The 23,910-nt window shown below is 40.2% G+C and overlaps 2 pseudogenes; one reads left to right on the forward strand and one right to left on the reverse strand.

The window, feature by feature from the left end:
- Nucleotides 1–669: 669 nt before the first annotated feature.
- LOC118616305 lies at nt 670–1,414 on the reverse strand (annotated as a pseudogene).
- Nucleotides 1,415–22,038: 20,624 nt separating this feature from the next.
- LOC118643783 lies at nt 22,039–22,732 on the forward strand (annotated as a pseudogene).
- Nucleotides 22,733–23,910: the final 1,178 nt, after the last annotated feature.

A 23,910-nucleotide genomic window follows, 5' to 3' on the forward strand; every position in this document is an offset into this window, starting at 1 on the left:
GAAAACACATATTTCTGATGGTCTTAGGAACCAAGACACCGCTCCTCTATCCATTTCCAGGTGGGTCCACCCACATGCAGATACGTCCACATACAACATGAGAAACTGCATTAAAGGGTTGTGGCACAAGGAAGGTTGAGAACAACTGGTCTAAGGGAAGAAACTGAATGGGTCATCCTATTTACTGGATTATTAAAATCCTCCTCTACTGAGGTCACTCATTAGTGAGCTTTTTATGGGCCCCAATAGATTCACATGTTCTGCCCACTCAGGGCTTGTGAGTAATAAACCTTGATCTTTAAATTTTACTAATGGTATTTATTAAGGTGCATTTTACTATCCTAGTAGAAACCACAAAGGTGAGTGAAAGACCACAAGGTAGGCTCTGGATAGGGAAATATCAGTGAGTGCTGGCCAAAATAGTATGAACCCAGGCTAAGTACTCAGACATTCTTATACCATCACTATTAATAGGCTGAGACTAAAAGAACACATAACTACTTTCTTTTTTTTTTCCAGATATGCACAGGTTTATTGATTTCTGCTGGGAATGATCCCCTCCCATTGTCTATCCAAGAGCTGCCTTTGAAGCCAGTTGCGGGTTTCCCCCAACTCTGGGTCAACTGTTTTTTTCCCTGAGTGTCTGAGTCCATGTGGGGCAGGTGGCCTTCACTTGGGATCGTCGGGCACCAGGTTATTCTGGAAGAGTTTTAGGATGTGATTTTCAATCACCTGTTTCACTTTCCGGTATCCCAGAGCCACAGTGAGGTCCATTGGGGTGTAGCCAGAGTCAGCTTTAGTGGTGAGATCAGCCTCTCGGGCCAGCAAGGCCTCCACACACTTCACATGTAGGGTGGCTTACAACAGTGGTGTCCCTCCATTCTAGTCATAGATGTTGATGTCCATGTCACGCTCAAGCAGCAGCCCCACAATGTCTGTGTAGCCACCTGTGCTGGCCAAAGACAGGGCACTCTCCTGATCCCACTCAAGCAAGAATTGGACGGTCTCAATCTCTCTGAAGGTTGAGGCCCAGATGAGGGGAGTGAAGCCACGTTCGTCCCGCTTGTTGATGAGGTTGTCGCCTTTTCGCAGATGCTCCTTCAGCTGGCTCAGCTCTCCCTGGGCCGCAAGCTCTCCCTGGATGGACAGAGAGTCTAGGGTGGCTGGCAGGGCTGAGACTTCATTTCCCTGCTGCCAGTTGGTGAGGGTCATGGAGTGTTTCATGGAACTGGCCTGAGGTGAAGAAGCACCAGCATCCAATTCAGGATTCCCAGGCTCCGGAGTGCAGGGGAAGAGATTGAGCACCACTGTTTCTGAGCCATCTGAAGACCCTGGGGTCTTCAGAGTCTCCAAATTCTGTGGTGGGGGGCTGCTGAGTCAGGCTGAGGTCCTCTGCAGGCTGGGTGAGCTCCATGGGGGAAGCTCAAATGAATCTTCTTTGTCACCCCTCACCGCAAGCTCAGGTCTCCCCAAACTTGGAGGCCCAATTCACAAACTTTTCTCCTCCAACTGATGAAGAGGGGAGCAAGCTGGAGCCTGGACCCTCAATGCCCTGGCTTCTTCTAAGAACACATAACTACTTTCAGCGTCACTAATCATCAGACAGATGCAAATGAAAACATCAATGAAGTTATCAACTCACACCTGTCAGAATGGCTGCCATCAACAAATCATTAGAAAATAAGTGCTGGCGAGGGTGTGGAGTAAAGGGGACTCTAGTTCACTGCTGGTGGGAATGCAGACTGGTGCAGCCACTATGAAAAACATTATGGTGTTACCTCAAAAAGTTAAAAACTGAACTGCCATTTGACCCAGTCATCCCACTTCTAGGAATATACCCTAAAAAGCCTGAAATACCAATCAGAAAGAATATATGTATCCCTAGGTTCATAGCAGCAGTATTTACAATCACTAAGCTCTGAAAACAGCCCAAGTGCCCATCAATAAATGAGTGGATAAAAAGCTGTGGTACAGAGATTCCAAAATGGCGGTGGAGTGAATGGAAGCTACACAGACCAAATCCCAGGACCAAATTAAAATTATAACAAAAATAAAGACAAATTTTCAGGAAAAAGCAACAGAAAAGCAGCTTAGAGGACCACATAACCAGGGACACTGACTCAATCCTGGTAGGCTTGCAAAGATGCGAGAGGGGGACTGGGAGCCCACTGTTGGCAGCAACCTTGGCCGTGAGCAGAGGCCTTAGCTGGGAGCAGGGGCCTTGGCTGTGAGCAGCGGCCTTAGCTGTGAGCAGCGCTCTCCAGTTAAACTCTCAAGCAGCTCCACAGTGTAGAGCTGGGACAGAGGCTAAAATAGCCACAGCCACTTACCTTGGACTCTGGCAGAGGGAGGGTGGACTGGACTGGGACTGTATAGGGACACTCAGGATTTGGAGAGCACTCAGAGCTGTTGCTGAGTTGTGGCCATGCAGGACTGTGGTCACCTTACTCCTTCCCAGGGCTCTGAGGAGAGGTGGTGGACCCTCCCTTGGAGATTCAACACCACCTGGTGGCTATTGAAATGCTAATTGAGGTCCATTAAAAACCAGCATCTGCACCACCCTAAGAAATCCTCTTACTCTGAGCACCTGAGGGAATTTTTCATTCAACTGAGAAGCCAAGGCTCTTTAGCTAACTCCCTCATGATAACCTCCACCCAAAAAACAAGAAGAAAACTGTACCAACCCTGGGCTAGGAACTCTAACCAGGAAAGTAAGACTCCACAGTCATGTTTAACGTGGGTCCTTCCTGGCTCATTCAAACCAGGAGAGGGAACCACAAACAGCAGAACACCAATACCCACAGGGAAAATTTGGCAGGCTCCAAAGCCCACTGTGATAGCCAAAACGGTGAAACACAGAAACAAAGGCCAAATAAAAGAAAAAGAGACCTCTACCAAAGATGAGGTAAATGAGATGTAGTTAAGTAAGTTAACAGAACTAGAATTCAGAGCCATGATCTTGAGGAAGCTCAACAGCATGTATAAGGACATGAGCACCATGAGTAAAGACATACAAATGTTGAAAATCTACCAGTTGAAAATTAAAAACCAGCAAGAAGAAATGAAGAATGACATATCAGAAATAAAGAACAAATTGGAAAGTCTAAATAGCAAAGTAGAGGAAGCAGAGGACCGGATCAGTGAATTAGAAGATAGGGTAAAAAAAATCAACCAATCAAAACCAACAGAAAAAAAAAAAAACAATTAAAAAGCAGGAAGACAGCTTAAGAGAACTGTGAAACAACTAAAAACATAATAACATTCACATCATAGGAGTCCCAAGAAAAGAAGAAAATGAGCAAGGGTTAGAGAATATATTCAAAGAAATAGTGACAGAAAACTTCCCTAATTTGGTAAAAGAAGAAGGCATTCAAATTCAAGAAGCACAGAGAGTCCCAAGTAAGAAGAACCCAAACGGACCCACACCAAGACACATAGTAATTGACATGACAAAAATTGAAGACAAAGAGAGAATCCTAAAGGCAGCAAGAGAGAAGCAACAGGTTATCGACAAAGGAACTCCCATAAGGCTCTCAGCTGACTTCTCAATGGAAACACTACAGGCCAGAAGGGAATGGCACAAAGTATTCAAGGTAATGAAAACAAGGATCTGAATCCCTGAATCTAAGTCTACTCTACCCAGCAAGGATATCATTCAAAAGAGAAGGTCAAATAAAGAACTTCCCAGACAAAAAAGGCTAAGGGAATACATTAGCACAAAACCACCACTGCAAGAAATGTTAAAAGGACTGATATAATCAGCAAGAAAAATAGGAAGAAAAATAGAACCACACTAAAGAAAACTGGCAATAAGTGAATACGTATCAATAATCACCTTAAATGTAAATGGAATTAATGCTCCAATAAAAAAACACAGAGTAGCTGACTGGAGAAGAAAGCATGACTCATCTATATGTTGTTTACAAGAGACCCACCTCACAACAAAAGACTCACATAGGTTGAAAGTGAAGAGATGGAAAAAATCTTCCAAGCGAACGGAAAGGAAAAACAAAGGAGTAGCAATACTCATACCTGATAAAGTAGGTTTCAAAATGAAGGCCATAACTAGAGACAAAGAAGGCCACTACATAATATTGAAAGGATCTATAACAGGATGTATCAACAGGAAGATATAGCCTTGGTAAACATATATGAACCCAATATAGGAGCACCAAAATATATTAAAAATCTTCTGGACACTTCAAAGGAGAAATTGAAAGCAATACAATTATACTAGGGGACTTTAACACCCCATTGACATTACTAGAAAGATCCTCTAGAGAAAAAATTAGCAAGAAAACAGAGACTCTAAGTGAAGCACTAGACCAAATAAATTTAATAGATATCTACAGAGAATTACACCACAAAACTACAGAATTCACATTCTTCTCAAGTGCATATGGGACATTCTCAAAGATAGACCACATATTAGGACACAAACTATATCTCTAAAAGTTCAAGAAGATTGAAATCATATCAAGCATCTTCTCAGATCACAATGACATGAAACTAGAAATCAATTGCAACAAGAACATGCAAAGACATTGGAACACATAAAAGCTAAATAGCATGTTATTAAACAATGAATGGGTTACTGAGGAGATCAAGGAAAAAATTAAACACTTCCTAGAAACCAATGAAAATGAACACATAACAACACAAAATCTATGGGATTCAGTGAAAGCACTTCTGAGAGGGAAGTTCATAGCACTACAGGCCTACCTCAAGAAACAAAAAAATATCTAAAAAACTATCAAACCACACAACTTAAAGAACTAGAGAGCAAACAAAAAGAAAACCCCAGAGTAAGTAGAAAAAAGGAAATAGTAAAGATCAGAGAAGAAATAAATAATATAGAGTCAAAAAAAAAAAAAAAAGATACAATTCAAAGGATCAATGAAACAAAGAGCTGGTTGTTCAAAAAGATAAACAAGATTGATAAAACCTTAGCTAGATTCACCAAGAAACAAAGAGAGAGAACCCAAATACACAGAATCAGAAATGAAAGAGGAGTAGTGACAACTGACACCACAGAAATACAAAAGATCATTAACAACTACTATGAACAATTATATGGCAACAAATTCAACAATCTAAGTGAAATGGACAAATTTCTAGAAACACATAGTCTCCCAAACTGAACCAGGAAGAGATAGAAAACTTGAACAAACAAATAACAACTAAGGAAATTGAAGAGGTAATCAAGGCTCTCCCAGCCAGCAAAAGCCCAGGCCCAGATGGCTTCATGGGGCTTCATGGGGCTTTTTACCAAACATTCAAAGAAGAACTAACACCCATTCTCCTCAAACTATTTCAAAAATTTCAAGAAGAAGGAAGACTTTCAAACTTGTTTTATGAAGCCAGCATAATTCTAATTCCAAAACCAGAAAAAGACATTACCAAGAAAGAAAACTACAGGCCAATATCCCTGATGGACATAGATGTCAAAATCCTGAACAAAATACTAGCAAATCGGATCCAGCAATACATCAACAAAATTATTCATCATGACCAAGTGGGATTCATTCCAGGAATGCAAGGCTGGTAGAATATTCACTAATCAATAAATGTGATACACCACATAAACAAAATGAAGAATAAAAACCACATGATCATAGCAATAAATGCCCAAAAAGCCTTGGACAATTTCTAGCATCCATGTCTGATAAAAACGCTGAGCAATTTGGGAATAGAGGGATCATATCTCATCATAATAAAGGCCATATATGAAAGACCTACAGCCAACATCATACTCAATGGGCAAAACCTAAAAGCATTTTCCTTAAGAACAGGAACAAGACAAGGATGCCCACTTTTGCCACTCTTACACAACATTGTACTGGGAATCTTAGCCACAGCAATCAGACAGGAAGCAAAAATAAAAGGGATCCAAATTGAAAGGAGGCAGTGAAACTGTCATTATTCGCAGATGACATGATACTATACGTAGAAAACCCCAAAGACTCTATCAAAATCTTATTAGACTTAATAAATGAATTTGACAAAGTAGCAGGATACAAAATTAATGTCAAGAAATGGATGGCATTCTTATACATCAATGATGAACTCACAGAAAAAAAACTAAGAAAACAATCCCATTTACCATCGTAGCAAAAAATAGTAAGATACCTAGGAATAAACTTAACCAAAGAAATAAAGGACCTATTCGCAGAAACTACAGGTCATTGAAATAAAACATATAGAGGATAATATAAAAGAGTGGAGGCACATACCATCTTCATGGACTGGAAGAATTAACATCATTAAAATGTCCATACTACGCAAAGCAATCTATAGATTCAATGCAATCCCCATCAAAATATCAATGACATATTTTACAGAACTAGAACAAATACTTCAAAAGTTCATATGGAACCAAAAAAAAACATTTAATAGCCACAGAAATCTTAAAAAGGAAGAACAAAGTAGGAGGGATCACATTACCAGATTTCAGATATACTACAAAGCCACTGTAATCAAAACAATCTGGTACTGGCACTAGATCAGGCAGATAGACCAGTGGAACAGAACAGAGAACCCAGAAATGGACCCAAGACAATATGCTCAATTAATATTTGAAAAAGGTGGCAAGACTGTACAGTGGAGTAAAGACAGCCTCTTTAATAAATGGTATTGGGAAAATTGGACAGCTACATGCAAAAAAATGAAACTAGGCCATCAACTTACACCATACACAAGAATAAACCCCAAATGAATAAAAGACTTAAATGTGACTCATGAATCCATAGAAATACTAGAAAAAACTTTAGGCAACCAAATTTCAGACATTCTATGCAGCACAATTTTCACTGATACATCTCCTAACGCAACAGAAACATAGGAGAAAATGAGCACATGGGACTACATCAAACTCAAAAACTTCTGCACAGCAAAAAATACAATCATCAGAATGGAAAGGCAACCCACTGTATGGGAGAGCATAATTGCTAATGATATATCAGATAAGGGGTTAATTTCCAATATATAGAGTGCTCATACAACTCAACAAAAAGAAGACAACCCAATTAAAAAATGGGCAGAGGAACTAAATAGACACCTCTCCAAACAGGACATACAAATGGATAAGAAACACATGAAGAAATGCTCAACATCACTAATCATCAGAGAGATGCAAATTAAAACAACAATGAGGTATCACTTTACACCTGTCAGAATGCCACCATCAACAAATCATCAAACAACAAGTGTTGGTGAGGCTGTGGATAAAAGGGGACTCTAGTACACTGCTGGTGGGAATGCAGACTGGTGCAGCCACTATGGAAAACAATATGGTGTTACCTCAAAAAATTAAAAATTGAACTTCCATTTGACCCAGTGATCCCACCTCTAGGAATATATCCTAAGAAGCTGAAACACCAATCAGAAAAAATATATGCACCCCCATGTTTGTAGCAGCACTATTTATAATAGCTAAGATCTGGAAATAGCCCAAGTGTCCATCAGTAGACAAATGGATAAAAAAGCTGTAGTCCATATACACAATGGAGTACTATGCAGCTGTAAGAAAGAAAGATCGTTTATCCTTTTTTGACGACATGTAGGGACCTGGATAATATTATGCTAAGCAAAACAAGCCAAACAGAGAAAGACAAACATCATATGATCTCACTTATTTGTGGAATATAATGAACATAACAGTCTGAGGAATGCAGTAGTACCAGAGACATGGAAGTGAGTTAAAGACTGACAATCCCCCGAAAATGGGGTGGTGGTAGAGAGATAAACCACAGAATTTACATGAACAATGAACATGGACAACAAAGCTGGGGACAGGGCAGAGAGGGAGGGGAAGGGCGAGTCAATGGGAAAAAAGGAGAAACATCTGTAACAAAAATAAATTAATTAATTTAAAATAAAAAGCTGTGGTCCATATACACAATGGAGTACTATGCAGCTGTAAGAAAGAAAGATCTCTTATCCTTTGAGACAATATGGAGGGACCTGGAGAATATTATCCTAAGCAAAACAAGCCAAGCAGAGAAAGACAAATATCACGTGATCTCACTTATTTGTGGAATATAATGAACAAAAGAAACTGATGAATAAAATAGACCCAGAGACATAGAAATAGGGTACAGTCTGACAAACCCCAGAAGAGGGGGTGGGGGAGGAGTGAGGAGATAAACCATAGAACTTATATTCATGTATGTAAACCAATGGACATAGACAACAAAGCTGGGGATGGGGTGGTGGAGGAGGGAATTGGAAAAGGGTGTCAATTGGGGAAAAAAGAAAAACATCTCTAACAAAATTAAATCAATAAAAAAAATTTAGAAAAATACAGTACTGACAACTAATTACCATACTGTATATTACTATTATTTTTTAAATATTTTTTCATTCATTACTTTTTTAAGAGAGAGAGAAAGGGAGAGGAAGAGAGAGATAGAAAGATCAATAAGAGAGAAACATCAATCAGCCACTTTCCACATGGCCTTTACTGGATGTCGAGCCTGCAACCCCCGCCATGTGCCTTGACCAGGGATAGAACCAGCAGACTCTTGGCGCATTGGTCAATGCTCAATCACTGAGCCCCACTGGCTGGATGCCATGCTGTACCTTATATCTGCAGAATTTATTAATCTCACAACTCAAAGTTTGTAGCCTTTGACCAATCTCGGCCCATTTGCTCACCCCTCATCCCTGGCAACCACCAACTCTGTTTCTACATGTTCAGTGGTTTTATTTTGTATTTGTTTTAAATTTTTATTGATTCATTTTATTTTTATTTAATAAGATTATATAGATGTCAGCACATCATTTTATTGGTTTACTTTTAATATATGTTTTTGAACTTAATGGTTTTCATCCAGGGATATGTTTATTGATTTTAGAGAGAAAGAAAGGGAGAGAGAGGAAGATACATCAATATGAGAGAAAAACATCAATTGGTTGCCTCCTGTACATGCACTGAATGGGGAAACAAACCACAACCTAAATATGTGCTCCTACTGGGAATCGAATCTGCATCTCTTTTTGGTGTACAGGATGATGTTCCAACTAACTGAACAAATTGGCCCAGGCAGTATTTGACTTTTTTATATCATTTGTTTCACTTAACTTAATGCTCTCAAGTTCCATTCATGTTGTTGCAAATGGCAGGATGTCCTTTCTTTTTATGTCTTCATTTTACATGCTCTTTATATCAATTCTTGTGTTTCTTGCAGATTCTCATATTTCCAACTTTGTTCTTTTTTTTTCCCCCTGAAGATTCCTTTGTCTATTCTGAGAGCCTTGCATTTTACTCATGAATTTTGGTTTGGGTGACAATTTCTGCAAAATACCAACTTGAACTTTTCTGGGAAATGTGTTGGCTTTTTACACCTATTTGTGAAGCATTTCCATCTTAACAGAATAAAACCATGAGCATTGGATTCCTCCCCACCCCATGAAATGAGATCTTCCTTGATTTCTTTCAGCAATTTATTGTAGTCTTCAATGTACTAGTATTGTACTTCTTCCTCACCTTATAGTGGATAGTGTTTCAGAACATACACAACCTCCTGGAGAACATTGCCCCACCCCCAAAAGTATCACCAGATAATTGGCTCTGAACTGAGTCATGAAAAGGCCACTCCACTCTCTTTTTATCAAGCCAACTGCCTCAGGATGGTAGGAAACATGGTAAGGCCAATGAATGGCATGAACATGGGCCCACTGCCACACTTTCTTTTTTAGTGAAGTGAGTTTCTTGTTCAGAAGCAATTTTATGTGGAATGCCATCGTGGTCAGTAAGGTATTCTGTAAGTCCAAGTATGGTAGTTTGGGCAGAAACAGGGCCTGTAGCAAAGGCAAATCCATATTCATGTTGTTTATTCCAGTGAGAGCTAAACACCGTACCACCTATGAGGGAAGCAGTACAGTGTAATCAACCTGCTACTGGGTAACTGGGTGATCACCCCTGGGACAGGAGCTCTATCAGAAACTCCATGTTGGTTTCTGCCATTGGTAACTTGGTCTCTTGGCAGTGGCTGTAGTCACATCAACCTTGGTGTGTAGTAAAGTCCATGTTGCTCAGCCCATACATAACCTTCATCCCTGTCATCATAAGCACTTAGTTCATGAGCCCAGTGTGTGATGACAGAAATGCCTGGGGAAAGAGGCTGACTAGTATCCAGAGGGGTCATGCTATCCTCTTATTAAAATCCTCCTGTGCTGAGGTTACCCTTTGGTGAACATTCACATGGGACTAAAATATTTTCACATTTTCTGTCCATTCAGAAAGGTCTATTCATGTGTGTCTGCCCCAGACTTTGTCACTAATTTTTCAGTCATATTCCTGAGCATCCAGATAAACCATTGGCCAGGGTCCCTGACTTAGCATATAATCCTATGTTTGGCTATTTTTTCTTTCAGGAAAAATAAATAACTAGGTGCGCTGTTTGAATTTCTTCCTACTGGGGGATTTTCCTTTGCTGCTGTCCTTCAGGCACATCCTAAAATGAGTTGTCATGCTGCACTGTCCACTCCGGGTTGTGCCTGCATTCCACACAGAATCACCTGTCACTCAGGTCTAAGCTTTTCTTCATTTGTCAACTGGTCATGGGGAAGTCTCCTTGAGGTCACAGGTGCAGGCTGAGAGACAGAAAGCAGAGTAGCAGGAGTGGGGACCATGGGTATTTGGGCCATGTGTGTGTGTGTGTGTGTGTGTGTGTGTGTGTGTGTGTATAACATGTCTCCAGAACCCTCTTGGGCCTCATATCATATCTACTACTCCTTATGATGACAGAGTGCTGCATGTATGTCCAACTCCACAGGTTAGTGGGTCAGGTAACACTCAGTTTGTGATGGGCAGCTCTGATGGCCTGGTCACCTATGATTAGGCATTCAGTCTCTACTAATGTCTAGTAGCAGACCAAAAGCTGTTCCACAAAAAAAAAAAAAAAAAAAAAAAAAAAAAAAAAAAAAAAAAAATTGTGGCGTTGAAGGGTTGGAAAATGGACATTTTGTAATCTTGTAAGGGTTTGTTTTCTTTTGGTTTCAAAGTCTCTGCCCGTAGAAGTCAAGAGACAAAGCTATGGTATATATGGTTTGCAGAAACGTCATCTCAAGGAAATAATTTACATAATTCCTCTTGTAACCTGGAGGTACCAATCTGCAAATAAATGGGACTGCATTCAAAGATTCATTTGCCCCCTTGCAAAGCTTCCCCTCACTCCAAGCAGTGTGTGCTTATATTTTCAATGCATTGCACAAATCCCAGCAGGTAGAGAGATGGCAAGTGGTGACCCCCCGACATGATTCAGGTACACAGTGGAGAGATTCCACACGACCAGCAACGTAACGGTATGCGAAAGGGGAGTAGTGATCTGGATCCAAAATAAACTTCACTCGAGAAAGAGTTTTCTTGAGCCAGCGGTGCCGGCTTGGGACAGCTGCCAGAATATTCAGTGTCATGAGGGGTTTTCAGTAAGAAAACATGGGGTCGGGATTTTTCAGTGACTTTATGCATGAGTCTTATAACAGCTGCTGAAAGCAGCTCAGTGATATACAGAAGTTATGCCCATGGTTCCCTAAGGAGGGAACATTGGATTCTGACATGTGGTTCAAAGTAGGGGAAACTTTTAGGGTGTGCAAAGATTTAGGGTGTACAATTTCCACCTGGACACTTCTTTATGGTGACTGGTATTTATAGCATTACAGCAGCTGACTCAGGAGATAAGTCCCAGCAAGAAGGTGCTCCAAACTTCCCTTTGGAGAAAACTCCAGAGCCCACCACTCCCGCATGGTTGACAAAGGAGGGAAGTTCCCCTCCTTCTCCTCCACCTTTTCTGGAGGATTTCTTAGCCTCACCACACCCAGCAATTGAGGGCTGTTTTATAGAGGCCAGGAAAGTGGGCAACCTTGGGGCTTTCCCAGCTATAATACAGCCAGGTCAACAACCTGTGCACAAATGTTTGCCCTATCAGGTTTTCAAAGAATTCAGGCAAAGCATAAAGGAGAATGGTTTAAAAAGTTCCTTTACTATAGGAATGTTGGAGGGAATAGCTGGTAGTTGTCTGATGACTCCCTGGGACTGGACAGCGCTAGTAAAAACAGTGTTGACAAAGGCCCAATTTACCACGTGGAGGTTCAAAGAAATGGTTGGAGACCCCCAAGACTCCACAGCAGGGAGTGCCAGCCAGAATCTTATCACCACCACAGAATTAACCCTTAAGGAGCCTGATAATGTTTGTTTAGTTCTTACAGAAGTGTATGGCCTTTTGCCAGAGGGGAAAGTAGATTTAGTGATTGGAAGATCTAGTTTAACAATGAAAGGAACACAAGTGATGCCAGGGGTAATTGACTCAGATTTTGAAGGAGAAATAAAGTAATGCTTAAAGCTGTGGGCTTTCATGTATTAACACCAGGAACCTGAATAGCTCACCTTATTTTGTTACCCTACTGGGTTCCTGGAGCTAACTCCACAATAAGAGGGAATGCAGGGTTCAGGAGCACTGGCCAGTGTGATGTTTTCTGGACTGTGGCTATTAACACCAAAAAGCCCTCGCTCTCCATTAATATACAAGGGCAACTATTTTCAGGATTAGTGAATACAGGGGCAGACATTTCTATTATAACAACATGGAAATGGCCCAAAGAATGGCCTAAAGCCCTGGTACCCCTATTAATTACAGGAGTGAGAGGAACTCAAGCTCCTCAACAAAGTACTTGCTCCCTTTCCTCTACAGGTCCAGATGGACAAAAAGGATGAATTCAACCTTATGTCATGGAGTCTCCCCTAAATTTGTGGAAAAGAGATATTCTCTCTCAATGGGAAATGGTTATTCAAACCCAGCCTTTTGGCTGGGGGTCACTGGTAAAATTCCCCTCCTTTCATTGACCTGGAAAATAACAGAGCCAGTATGGGTTGATCAGTGGCCCTTAGAAGGGAAAAAATTGTTACATGCAAACAGATTTGTGAAAGAGCAATTAGAAGCAGGTCATATAGAACCTTCAGTCAGTCCCTGGCACAATCCCATTTTTGTAATTCCTAAAAAAGGGTGGTATATGGGGAGTACTACATGATTTGAGAGCAATCAATGCTATCATAAAACCCATGGGAACATTACAGCTTGGGCTTCCCAATCCTACAATGATTCCTGAAAATTGGCATATAATTGTTACAGATCTTAAAGATTGTTTTTTCCACTATCCTTTTGGTCCTTACATACTTATTGCAGAAAGACAGGACCTTAAAGGAAACCTTAACCAAATTTACTTTAGAAACTGTTGAAAACTAGACCACTCTGTTCCCCCTCACCCCCTTACAGTTTTTGCAAGCCCTGCAGTCTGCCCATAAAGCTGTCCATAAATTCATCTGCAATGCCCTGCCTATGCCCACCTCAGACTCCATGCACTCTTTCCAACCCCGGGGACTTGATATATTTCTCTGAGGACTCTGGCAAATGGTGTCCTCTATGCAGAAGACTGAAAAACAAGTGATGATGCTCCTGACCACCACAACAGTGGTGACCCCACAATTTCAAGAAAACAAAAGGGGGGAGATGTGGGATTGGGGGGGTTGAAAGATGAACGTTTTGTAACCTTGTAAGGGTTTATCTTTTGGCTTAAAATCTCTTCCCATTAAAAAGCAAGAGACAAAGCTAGGGTGTATGGTTTGCAGAAACACCATCTCAAGGAAATAATTTACATAAACCTGCTTGTAACCTGGGGGTACCAATCTGCAAATAAATGAGACTGTGTCCAAAGGTCTGGAGACCTTGCAAAGCTCCCCCTTACTCCAAGCAGCATATGCTTGTAGTTTCATTGCATTGCACTGATCTAGGCAGGCTGAAAGATGGCAAGAATAGTTATCCACAGAGGATGGCAGGGTTTTTCTCCCCAATTACCAGGGTATGCACTGCAGCAGTGGGGAACCTTTTATCTGCCAAGGGTCATTTGTATATTTATAACATCATTCACCATACAAAATTATCAACCTAAAAAATTGCCTACTATATTTGGTCAGGCTAATTTGGTGAGGCCTGTGATATTTGCTTAATTTCACAGGCCTTATATGGCCCATGGCTGGATGTTTCCCACTCCTGACCCATAGGGTCTGTCAAAGACTCCAAACAGCAGTAACTCTACCCAGCACTGACACTTGAAGCACAACGGGATCTGCTGGATTATGTGGCCTGAGTGGCAGGCATGGCCGCCTGGACCTGCTGTGGAACCTTCTTTTATTCTGGGCCCCACTCAACACTAGAAACTTTTTGAATCACTCAATAATGGGCCAGAGCTCTACACTCAAATGAGGAATATGTTTCCTCCAAATTCAAAGGGACCCAGACCAGCCTTGAGTCTCTTTCTTACATTGTTGCCAGATGCAACAATGTGTCTTTCACCTTGGAAGGATACTTCATCATGCCCCACACCACTGGAACCCTGGAACTTTTACTGAGAAAGAAGACCCTTGAATTTTTGTTGGGCATATTTGCCATCCTCTGACATGCAAATGTCTTATCAATAAGTTTAGACGATTTTGTACTTTTTGCTAATTAGAGCCAATCAAAATATTGTTATCATTGTAATGGAATCTTTTGTAAGGGAAAGTCAGGCAAGATCTCTGTGAACTGAATTATGACATGGGGCAGCTCTCTGAAGTAGGACAGTGAAGGTGTATTAGTGACCTTTTTAGTTAAAAGGTATAGAGAAAAAGGCATCTACCATATCAAGAGTTGCATACCAAGAGTTGCATATCAAGAGTTACCAGGGGATGGGTTGGTTTGCTCAAGCAATAGAACTATAACTGTAATGCTGCTGCAATTGGAGTCCCTACATGGTTAAGCTTACAGTAACTCATGGCTTTTCTCCAGGTTACATTGTCTTCTGCACAGGCCAAATCAGTGAGAAGAATCAGATTCAATGAAGATTCACCTTCCTATATACGCATTCACCTGTTGATATCTCATATATGTGACCTTAGAGATGGAACCCTGGATTTACACAGTTGGACCCCTGAGGTCTTTCTTTGTACCAATTTAACCCCTGTACAGCTTCACTTGTTGACATCCTACCAGGATTGATGGATGCCAACCCCTCTCCATGGGCATTAGTGTTCTTTTCAGTTCCCTGCTATTTCAACCAGTGCTGTGAATGTCTTGATGTCTTGAAAATAGACCTTTGTATTCAAGACAAAATGTCTTGAAAATATATCTTTGAAAAATTATAAAATAGTTTCTGTGAAAACTTTTAAGATGAGCACTGCTTGGTAAAGGTGTGTACCTATGAAACTTTGAGGGGTCTAGCACAATGTTCTTTTAGAAAGGAGGGTCTTTATACACTGTGAGAAATCTGCTGGGGTCTCTGATTTTTCACATGCTTTCCAGGGCTGGTTGCCACCAGACTAGAACCCTGCTAGTCTGCTGGTGACAATGTGCTCTCCACAGTGTTCACATGTGCATGTGTCCCCATCATGAGGGTCGGACATCTCTGACGTACTGACGTATGTGTTGCCTCTCATTGGAACTGCATGTGTTTGCATTTTGTAATTTTAATATCATTAATTATTTAGAAATTTATGCATCACAGGGATGTTGTCTTTCTCTGGCCTTTGGTTGTGAGGATTGCTTTTGCATTTGTGGTATATTATTCCAGATTTTTACATTTTTCTTGTTTTTTGTTTTGGCCACAGAAAGAGCCAGTCATTTCCCATCTGTCTTCTGTTTCTGATGTCATACATAGAATAGTGTTGTTTACCCTGAGGTTATGCACATATTTATTTAAATGATTATATTTTATACATCTAATCATTAACCCATGTGGTATTTAACTTTTCTTTTCTATTTTCTTTATTTATTTTTTATTTTTTTATTAATTAATTTTTGCTACAGATGTTTCTCCTTTTCCCTCCACTGAATCCCCCCTCTCCCTCCCTTCATGCCCTGTCCCCAGCTTTGTTGTCCATGTCCATTGTTCATGCATACATGCATATAAGTTCTGTGGTTTATCTCTTCCCCGCCACTCCCCCATCAGGGGATTGTCAGTTTATACCTCACTTCCACGTCTTTGGGACTACCCCATTCCTCAGACTGTTATGTTCATTATATTCCACAAATAAGTGAGATCATATGACACTTGACTTTCTCTGTTTGGCTGGTTTTACTTAAGATAATACTTTCCAGGTGCCTCAATGTCATCTCAAAGGGTAACAGGTCTTTGTTTCTTACAGCTGCATAGTACTCCATTCTGTATATGTACCACAGCCTTTTTATCCATTTGTCTACTGATGGACACTTGGGCTGTTTCCAGACCTTAGCTATTGTAAATAGTGCTGCTACAAACATGGGGGTACATATATTCTTTCTGATTGGTGTTTCAGGCTTCTTAGGGTATATTCCTACAAGTGGGATCACTGGGTCAACCGGAAGTTCAATTTTTAATTTTTTGAGGTAACACCATATTGTTTTCCATAGTGGCTGTACCAGTTTGCATTCCCACCAGCAGTGTACTAGAGTCCCCTTTTCTCCACACCCTTGCCAACACTTGTTGTTTGATGATTTGTTGATGGTGGCCATTCTGACAGGTGTGAGGTCAGAATACCTCATTGTTGTTTTAATTTGCATCTTTCTGATGATTAGTGATGATGAGCATTTCTTCATATGTTTCTTAGCCATTTGTATGTCCTGTTTGGAGAGGTGTCTATTTAGTTCCTCTGCCCATTTTTTAATTGGATTCTTTGTCTTCCTTTTGTGAGGTTGTATGAGCACTCTCTATATATTGGAAATTAACCCCTTATCTGATATATCATTGGCAATTATGCTCTCCCATACAGTGGGTAGCCTTTCCATTTTGATGATTGTATCTTTTGCTGTGCAGAAGCTTTTGAGTTTGATGTAGTCCCATGTGTTCATTTTCTCCTTTGTTTCTATTGCCTTAGGTGATGTGTCAGTAAAAATTCTGCTGCTTACGATGTCTGAAATTTTGTTGCCTACAGTTTCTTCTAGGATTTTTATGGATTCATGAGTTACATTTAAGTCTTTTTTCCATTTTGAGTTTATTCTCATGTAGGGTGTAAGTTGATGGTCTAGTTTCATTTTTCTGCAAGTAGCTGTCCAATTTTCCCAGCACCATTTATTAAAGAGGCTGTCCTTACACCACTGTATGCTCTTGCCACCTTTGTCAAATATTAATTGAGCATATTGCCTTGGGTCCATTTCTGGGTTCACTGTTCTGTTCCACTGGTCTATATGCCTGTTCTCGTGCCAGTACCAGGCTGTTTTGATTATAGTTGCTTTGTAGTATAACCCGAAATCTTGTATTGTGATCCTCCCAACTTTGTTCTTCCTTTTCAAGATTGCTGTGGCTATTTGAGGCCTTTTTTGGTTCCATATGAACCTTTGAAATAATTGTTCGAATTCTGTGAAATATGACGTTGGTATTTTGATGGGTCTTGCGTTGAATCTATAGATTGCTTTGGGTAATATGGACATTTTAATGATATTAATTCTCCCAATCCATGAACAGGGTATATGCTTCCACTTTTTTATATCTTCCTCTATTTCTTTTTTCAGTGACCCGTAGTTTTCTGCGAATAGATCCTTTATTTCTTTGGTTAGGTTTATTACTAGGTATCTTAATTTTTTTGCCACAATGGTAAATGGGATTTTTTGCTTAGTTTCTCTTTCTGTGAGTTCATCATTGGTGTATAAGAATAGCATTGATTTCTTGACATTAATTTTGTATCCTGTTACTTTGCCAAATTCATTTATTAAGTCTAGTAAACTTTTGATGGTGTATTTGGGGTTTCCTATGTATAGTATCATGTCATTTGCAAATAATGATAATTTCACTTCCTCTTTTCCAATTTGGATCCCTTTTATTTTTTCTTCCTGTCTGATTGCTGTGGCTAAGACTTCCAGTACTATGTTAAATAGGAGTGGCGATATTGGGCATCCTTGCCTTTTTCCTGTTCTTAAGGGAAATGCTTTTAGTTTTTGCCCATTGAGTATGATGTTGGCTGTAGGTCTTTCATATTTGGCCTTTATTATATCTAGATATGATCCCTGTATTCCCGCACTGCTGAGTGTTTTTATCAGAAATAGATGCTGGATTTTGTCAAAGGCTCTTTCAGAATCTATTGATATGATCATGTGGTTTTTATTCTTCATTTTATTTATGTGGTGTATAACGTTTATGGATTTGCGAATATTGTACCAGCCTTGCATCCCTGGGATGAATCCCACTTGGTCATGGTGGATAATATTTTGGTGTATTGCTGGATCCAATTTGCTAGTATTTTGTTTAGGATTTTGGCATCTATGTTCATCAGGGATATTGGCCTGTACTTTTCTTTCCTTGTTGTGTCTTTTTCTGGTTTTGTAATTAGAATTATGCTGGCTTCATAAAATGAGTTTGGAAGTCTTCCTTCTTCTTGTATTTTTTGAAATAGTTTGTGGAGAATGGGTGTTAGTTCTTCTTTGAATGTTCGGTAAAACTTCCCCGTGAAGCCATCTTGGACTGGGCTTTTGTTTGCTGGGAGAGTCTTGATTAAATCTTCAATTTCTTCTGTTGTTATTTGTCTGTTCAAGTTTTCTATCTCTTCCTGATCTAGTTTTGGGAGACTATGTGTTTTTAGAAATTTGTCCATTTTGCTTAGATTGTCGAATTTGTTGCCATATAGTTGTTCATAGTAGTTGTTAACGATCTTTTGTATTTCTGTGGTGCCAGTTGTTATCTCTCCTCTTTCATTTCTGATTCTGTGTATTTGGGTTCTCTCTCTTTGTTTCTTGGTGAGTCTAGCTAAGGGTCCATTAATCTTGTTTATCTTTTCGGAAAACCAGCTCTTTGTTTTATTGATCCTTTGAATTGTTGTTTTTTTTTTTTTTTTTGCTTTGTTTTTTGTCTCTATGTCATTTATTTCTGCTTTGATCTTTACTATTTCCTTCCTTCTCCTTGCTCTGGGGTTTTCTTTTTGTTTGCTCTCTAGTTCTTTAAGTTGTGAGGTTAGATAGTCTATTAGAGATTTTTCTGCTTTTTTGAGGTAAGCCTGTAGTGCTATTAACTTCCCTCTCAGAACTGCTTTTGCTGCTTCCCATAGATGTTGTGTTGTTGTGTCTTCATTTTCATTGGTTTCCAGGAAGTTTTTGATTTCTTCCTTGATCTCCTCGGTGACCCATTCATTGTTTAATAACATGCTATTTAGCTTCCATGTGTTCAAATGTCTTTGTATGTTCTTCTTGAAATTGATTTGTAATTTAATGCCATTGTGATCTGAGAAGATGCTTGATATAATTTCAATCTTCTTGAACTTGTAGAGACTTAGTTTGTGCCCTAACATGTGTCTGTCTTTGAGAATATCCCATGTGCACTTGAGAAGAATGTGAATTCTGTAGTTTTTGGGAGTAGTTCTCTGTAGATATCTATTAAATCCATTTGGTCTAGTGCTTCATTTAAAGTCTCTGGTTCCTTGCTAATTTTTTGTCTAGAGATCTATCCAGCGATGTCAGCGGGGTGTTGAAGTCCCATGCTATGACTGTATTGCTATTGATCTCTCCTTTGAAGTCCTCCAGAAGTTTTTAAATATATTTTGTTGCTCCTATATTGGGTGCATACATGTTAATCAAGGTTATATCTTCCTGTTGGATAGATCCTTTCAATATTATGTAGTGGCCTTCTTTCTCTCCAATTATGGCCTTCATTCTGAAGTCTATTTTATCAGATATGAGTATTGCTACCCCAGCTTTTTTTTCTTTTCCGTTTGCTTGGAAGATTTTTTTCCATCCCTTCACTTTCAATCTATGTGTCTTTTGTTGTGAGGTGGGTCTCTTGTAAACAACAGATAGATGAGTCATGCTTTCTTATCCAATCAGCTACTCTGTATCTTTTTATGGGAGCATTCAGTCCATTTACATTTAAGGTGATTATTGATATGTACTTATTTATTGCCATTTTTGTTTAGTGTGCTTCTATTTTTCTTCCTATTTTCTCCTGGTAATTACAGCAGTCCTTTTAACATTTCTTGCAGTGCTGGTTTGGTGCTAGTGTATTCCCTTAGCCTTTTTTGTCTGGGAAGCTCTTTATTTGACCTATTTTGAATGATAGCCTTGCTGGGTAGAATAGTCTTGGATTCAGGGATTCAGATCCTTGTTTTCATGACTTTGAATACTTTGTTCCATTCCCTCTGGCCTGTAGTGTTTCTTGTGAGAAGTCAGCTGAGAGCCTTATGGGGGTTTCTTTGTAGGTAACCAGTTGTTTATCTCTTGCTGCTTATAGGATTCTCTGTCTTTAATTTTGAGTATTTTAATTACTATGTGTCTTGGTGTGGGCCTGTTTGGGTTCTTCTTACTTGGGGCTCTCTGTGCTTCTTGAACTTGAATGCCTCCTTCCTTCACGAAATTTGGGAAGTTTTCTGTCACTGTTTCTTTAAATATATTCTCTAACCCTTGCTCATTTTCTTCTTTTTCAGGGACTCCTATGATGCAAATATTATTACATTTCCAGTTGTTCCACAGTTCTCTTAAGTTGTATTCCTGTTTTTTAATTGTTTTTTCCTTTTGGTTTTCTCTTTGGTTGATTTTTTTTCTATCTTTTCTTCTAATTCACTGATCCGGTCCTCAATTTTCTCTACTGTTTAAACCTTCCAATATGTTCTTTATTTTTGATATGTCATTCTTCATTTCTTTTTGTGGTTTTTAATTTCAAACTGGTTGATTTTCAACATTTGTATGTTTTTACTCATGGTGCTCATGTCCCTACATATGCTGTTGGGCTTCCTCAAGATTATTGCTCTGAATTCTAGTTCTGTTAACTTGCTTAACTGCACCTCATTTATCTCCTCTTCAGTAGAGTTCTCTTGTTCTTTTATTTGGCTTTTTTTTTCTGTGTTTTACTATTTTGGCCATTGCAGTGGGCTGTGGAGCCTCCCAAATTGTTCCTGTGGGTATTTGTGTTCTTCTGTTTTTGGCTCCTCTCCTGGGTTTGGATGAGCCTGGGAGGACCCACGTTAAACACCACTATCAAGTCTTACTTTCCTGGTTAGAGTTGCTAACCCAGGAATGGTACAGTTATCCTCTAGCTCTTTGCCTGGAGGCTATCATAAGTGGCTCTCTGAAGAGCCTTGGCTTCTGAGTTGAATGAAAAACTCTCTCAGGTATTCAGCATAAGGGGATTTCTGAGGGTGGGGCAGATGCTCTTTGTTAATGGGCCTCAATTTGCATTTCAATGGCCACTGGTTGGTGTTGAATCTCCTAGGGAGGGGCTGCCACCTTTCCCCAGAGCCCTTGGAAGAAGTAAGATGAGCATAGTCCTGCATGTTTACAACTCAGCAAAAGTTCTGAGCACCCTCCAAATCCCGAGTGTCCCCACAAAGTTCCTGCCCTGTCCACCCTCCCTCTGCTGGAGACCAAGGTGAATGGCTGTGGGTATTTGAGCCCCTGTCCTGGCTCTGTTCTATGGAGCTTCTTGGGAGTGTAACCCTAGGGCGCTGCTGGCAGTTATGTCCACTATTTCTGTGGGCTCCTAGCTTTCCTCTCATGCCTATGCAATCCTTCCAAGATTGAATGAGTGTCCCTGGTTATATGGTCCTCCAAACTGCTTTTCTCTTGCTCTTTCCTGACAATTTGTCCTTATTTTTGTTGTAATTTTAGTTTGGTCCTGGTAGATGGTCTGTGTAGCTTCCATTCACCCTGCTGCCATTTTGAAATTTTTTTTTAAAACAATATCTCTTTTTGATTCATTATTCTGGCCAAACAGTGGTGCCAGTATTTGAGAACTAATTTCAGGGGTGACATTCAAGGAAGAAGGTCATTTAATCCACAAAAGTCCTAGTTAGGCAAATTGTCTATAGTGAAAGAATCTCTCAAAGTCTACTCAGTGATTTGGAGCATTCTGTGGTGAAGCACATAGTCATCCCTGTGGACCGCTGTAGCAAATTAATAAGCCACCAAAAGAAATGTCAAATTGAGACCAAGATCTTAAGCATAGCTGGGAAGACAAGTTTACAAGCTGCTATATTCCTTTTGTTTTTTGACATAAAATCATGCTATTGTGGGGGATCACCATGTGGAGCTCCTTGGTTTGGATGCTTTCATCATGACAGTCTTTGCAGGCCCAACCACACTGCTTCGATTCCTGAATCCACAGGAAGAAGCCAAGTTTCACAAGGTGATAGCTCATGTTCCCCAAGGCATAACCAAGTAACAGAAGCAAGAAAAAGAAAAACTTACTCATGGAGTAATCTTTGTGGGCCACCTACATCTTACACTTTACAAAATCCAGGTACAAGCATATTTCTCTCAGTTTGACACTGTTATAAGATTCAAACTTTCCAGAAGAAAATAAAAACTGAAACTAGCTAAGGCTATTCCTTCATGATGTTTCCAAGAGAGTTTCTGAAACAATTAAGACTACATTTTTGGTGAAAGACCCTTGGAATGTCTTTTTATACACCTGAGAAAGTACATGAGAAAATTTTTAGAGAGTGGCATATTTCATTTAAGAATTCATCATATTCAGCTGTGTAATGGTATAATCAAAACCAGACATATCTTCAAAAGCTACATATGTAGGAGCAAATTAAAAGAAAGAAAATTTTCTCAGGAAGAAATTAGCTAAGAAAGGAATTGATTATAATTTTCTTTCACCAATTTTACATAAAGAGAAAAAAAGGAAGGGAAGCAAGATGGTGAAGCCTAAGGAAGTTCTGTCTGCTTGCTCTAAGCACAGGACCAGAATTGAGACTAAACTGCAGAGCATTCAACTTAAAAAAACACCTGAAAATAACTGACTGGAAATACTGCAAGTGGGGAGCATGGAGAGGAGACAGAAGACACAAAGTGGGTGAATGAACTCGTGCACCTGCATAGTGCAGCTGGGAAGATTTAGGGAAGGTGTAGTGGTGCAGCTTCTGTCTCTTTGAAGAGGGGTGACTTAGTCCCATAAAGAGATCCCCAAACAAGAGCAACAGAGAAGGGAAGAGGAGCCCACAGAGCATTGGAGGGTGGGAATCAGAGGTGATTCAGCTCACAAAGGGGACTCAGCACTATTTCATGTTAAAAGCCAGTGCATGGTTGTGGCACCAGCCTGGAAAGCTCATTCCAAATGTGAGAGCCAAAGAGGCGACAAAGCAGAATGGTACACCTGAGGAAGGTTCTGAGTAGATCACACAGCATTGAGTCTGAGGGGCTGGGTATTTGCTGAAAGAAATTTGATGGGGGCTAGCCAGAGTGCCTGGGGAAAGAGGCTTATTTCTCCCCACCTCCAGTAAAGAGGAGGCACCCCTTTTGCCACCTGCAGAACAGCTCTAGGCTGGAAATTGGTGGCCCTGTCCAGCAAGAGCTGGCTATGCTGAAATATTAGAGTGTCAAACAGGAAATTTTATTTTTTTTTCTGTTCTCTCTTGCTTGCAGTGGCAACCAGAGGGTGCCAGCAACCCAGGCAGAGTTGAGACAGTGGAAGGAGAGGAAGATACTGCCTGCCTCTCCTCTAAGCTACAAGCATCACCCCCAAAACAAATATATTTAAACCACCCTGACTGGATGGTCCTCTGCAGAACCCAGTACCATGGGGGAAGGAAAGCAGCCAAGAGCAATTACATACAACTGGTGAGCCCTGAAGGTGACTCAGCCTCTGGGCTAGAAAAGCCCCACTTGTAGGACTACCTGGGATTCTGCCCTGTAGGGCTTCAACCATGAGACCCAGGGCCAGGCAGAAACAGCAATTCACATTGGCCTGCACAAGAGAATTGCCCAAGAAGACAGGGATTCACACCCAAGGGACTATATCCAACAACATCAGAGCAAAGTTCATTTGATTCCATAAATAGCAGATCCAAGGTTTTGTGTTGTTGCTGTGGTGATTGTACTGAAGTGTGTTTTTATTAAATTTTATTTTTAATTCAATTTTCCCCTTTCCTAACCCTTTTACTCACAACTCTAGTGTGTGTGTGTGTGTGTGTGTGTGTGT

Source organism: Molossus molossus, unplaced genomic scaffold, assembly GCF_014108415.1.
Source record: "Molossus molossus isolate mMolMol1 unplaced genomic scaffold, mMolMol1.p scaffold_m16_p_4, whole genome shotgun sequence".
Taxonomy (NCBI): Eukaryota; Metazoa; Chordata; class Mammalia; order Chiroptera; family Molossidae; genus Molossus; species Molossus molossus.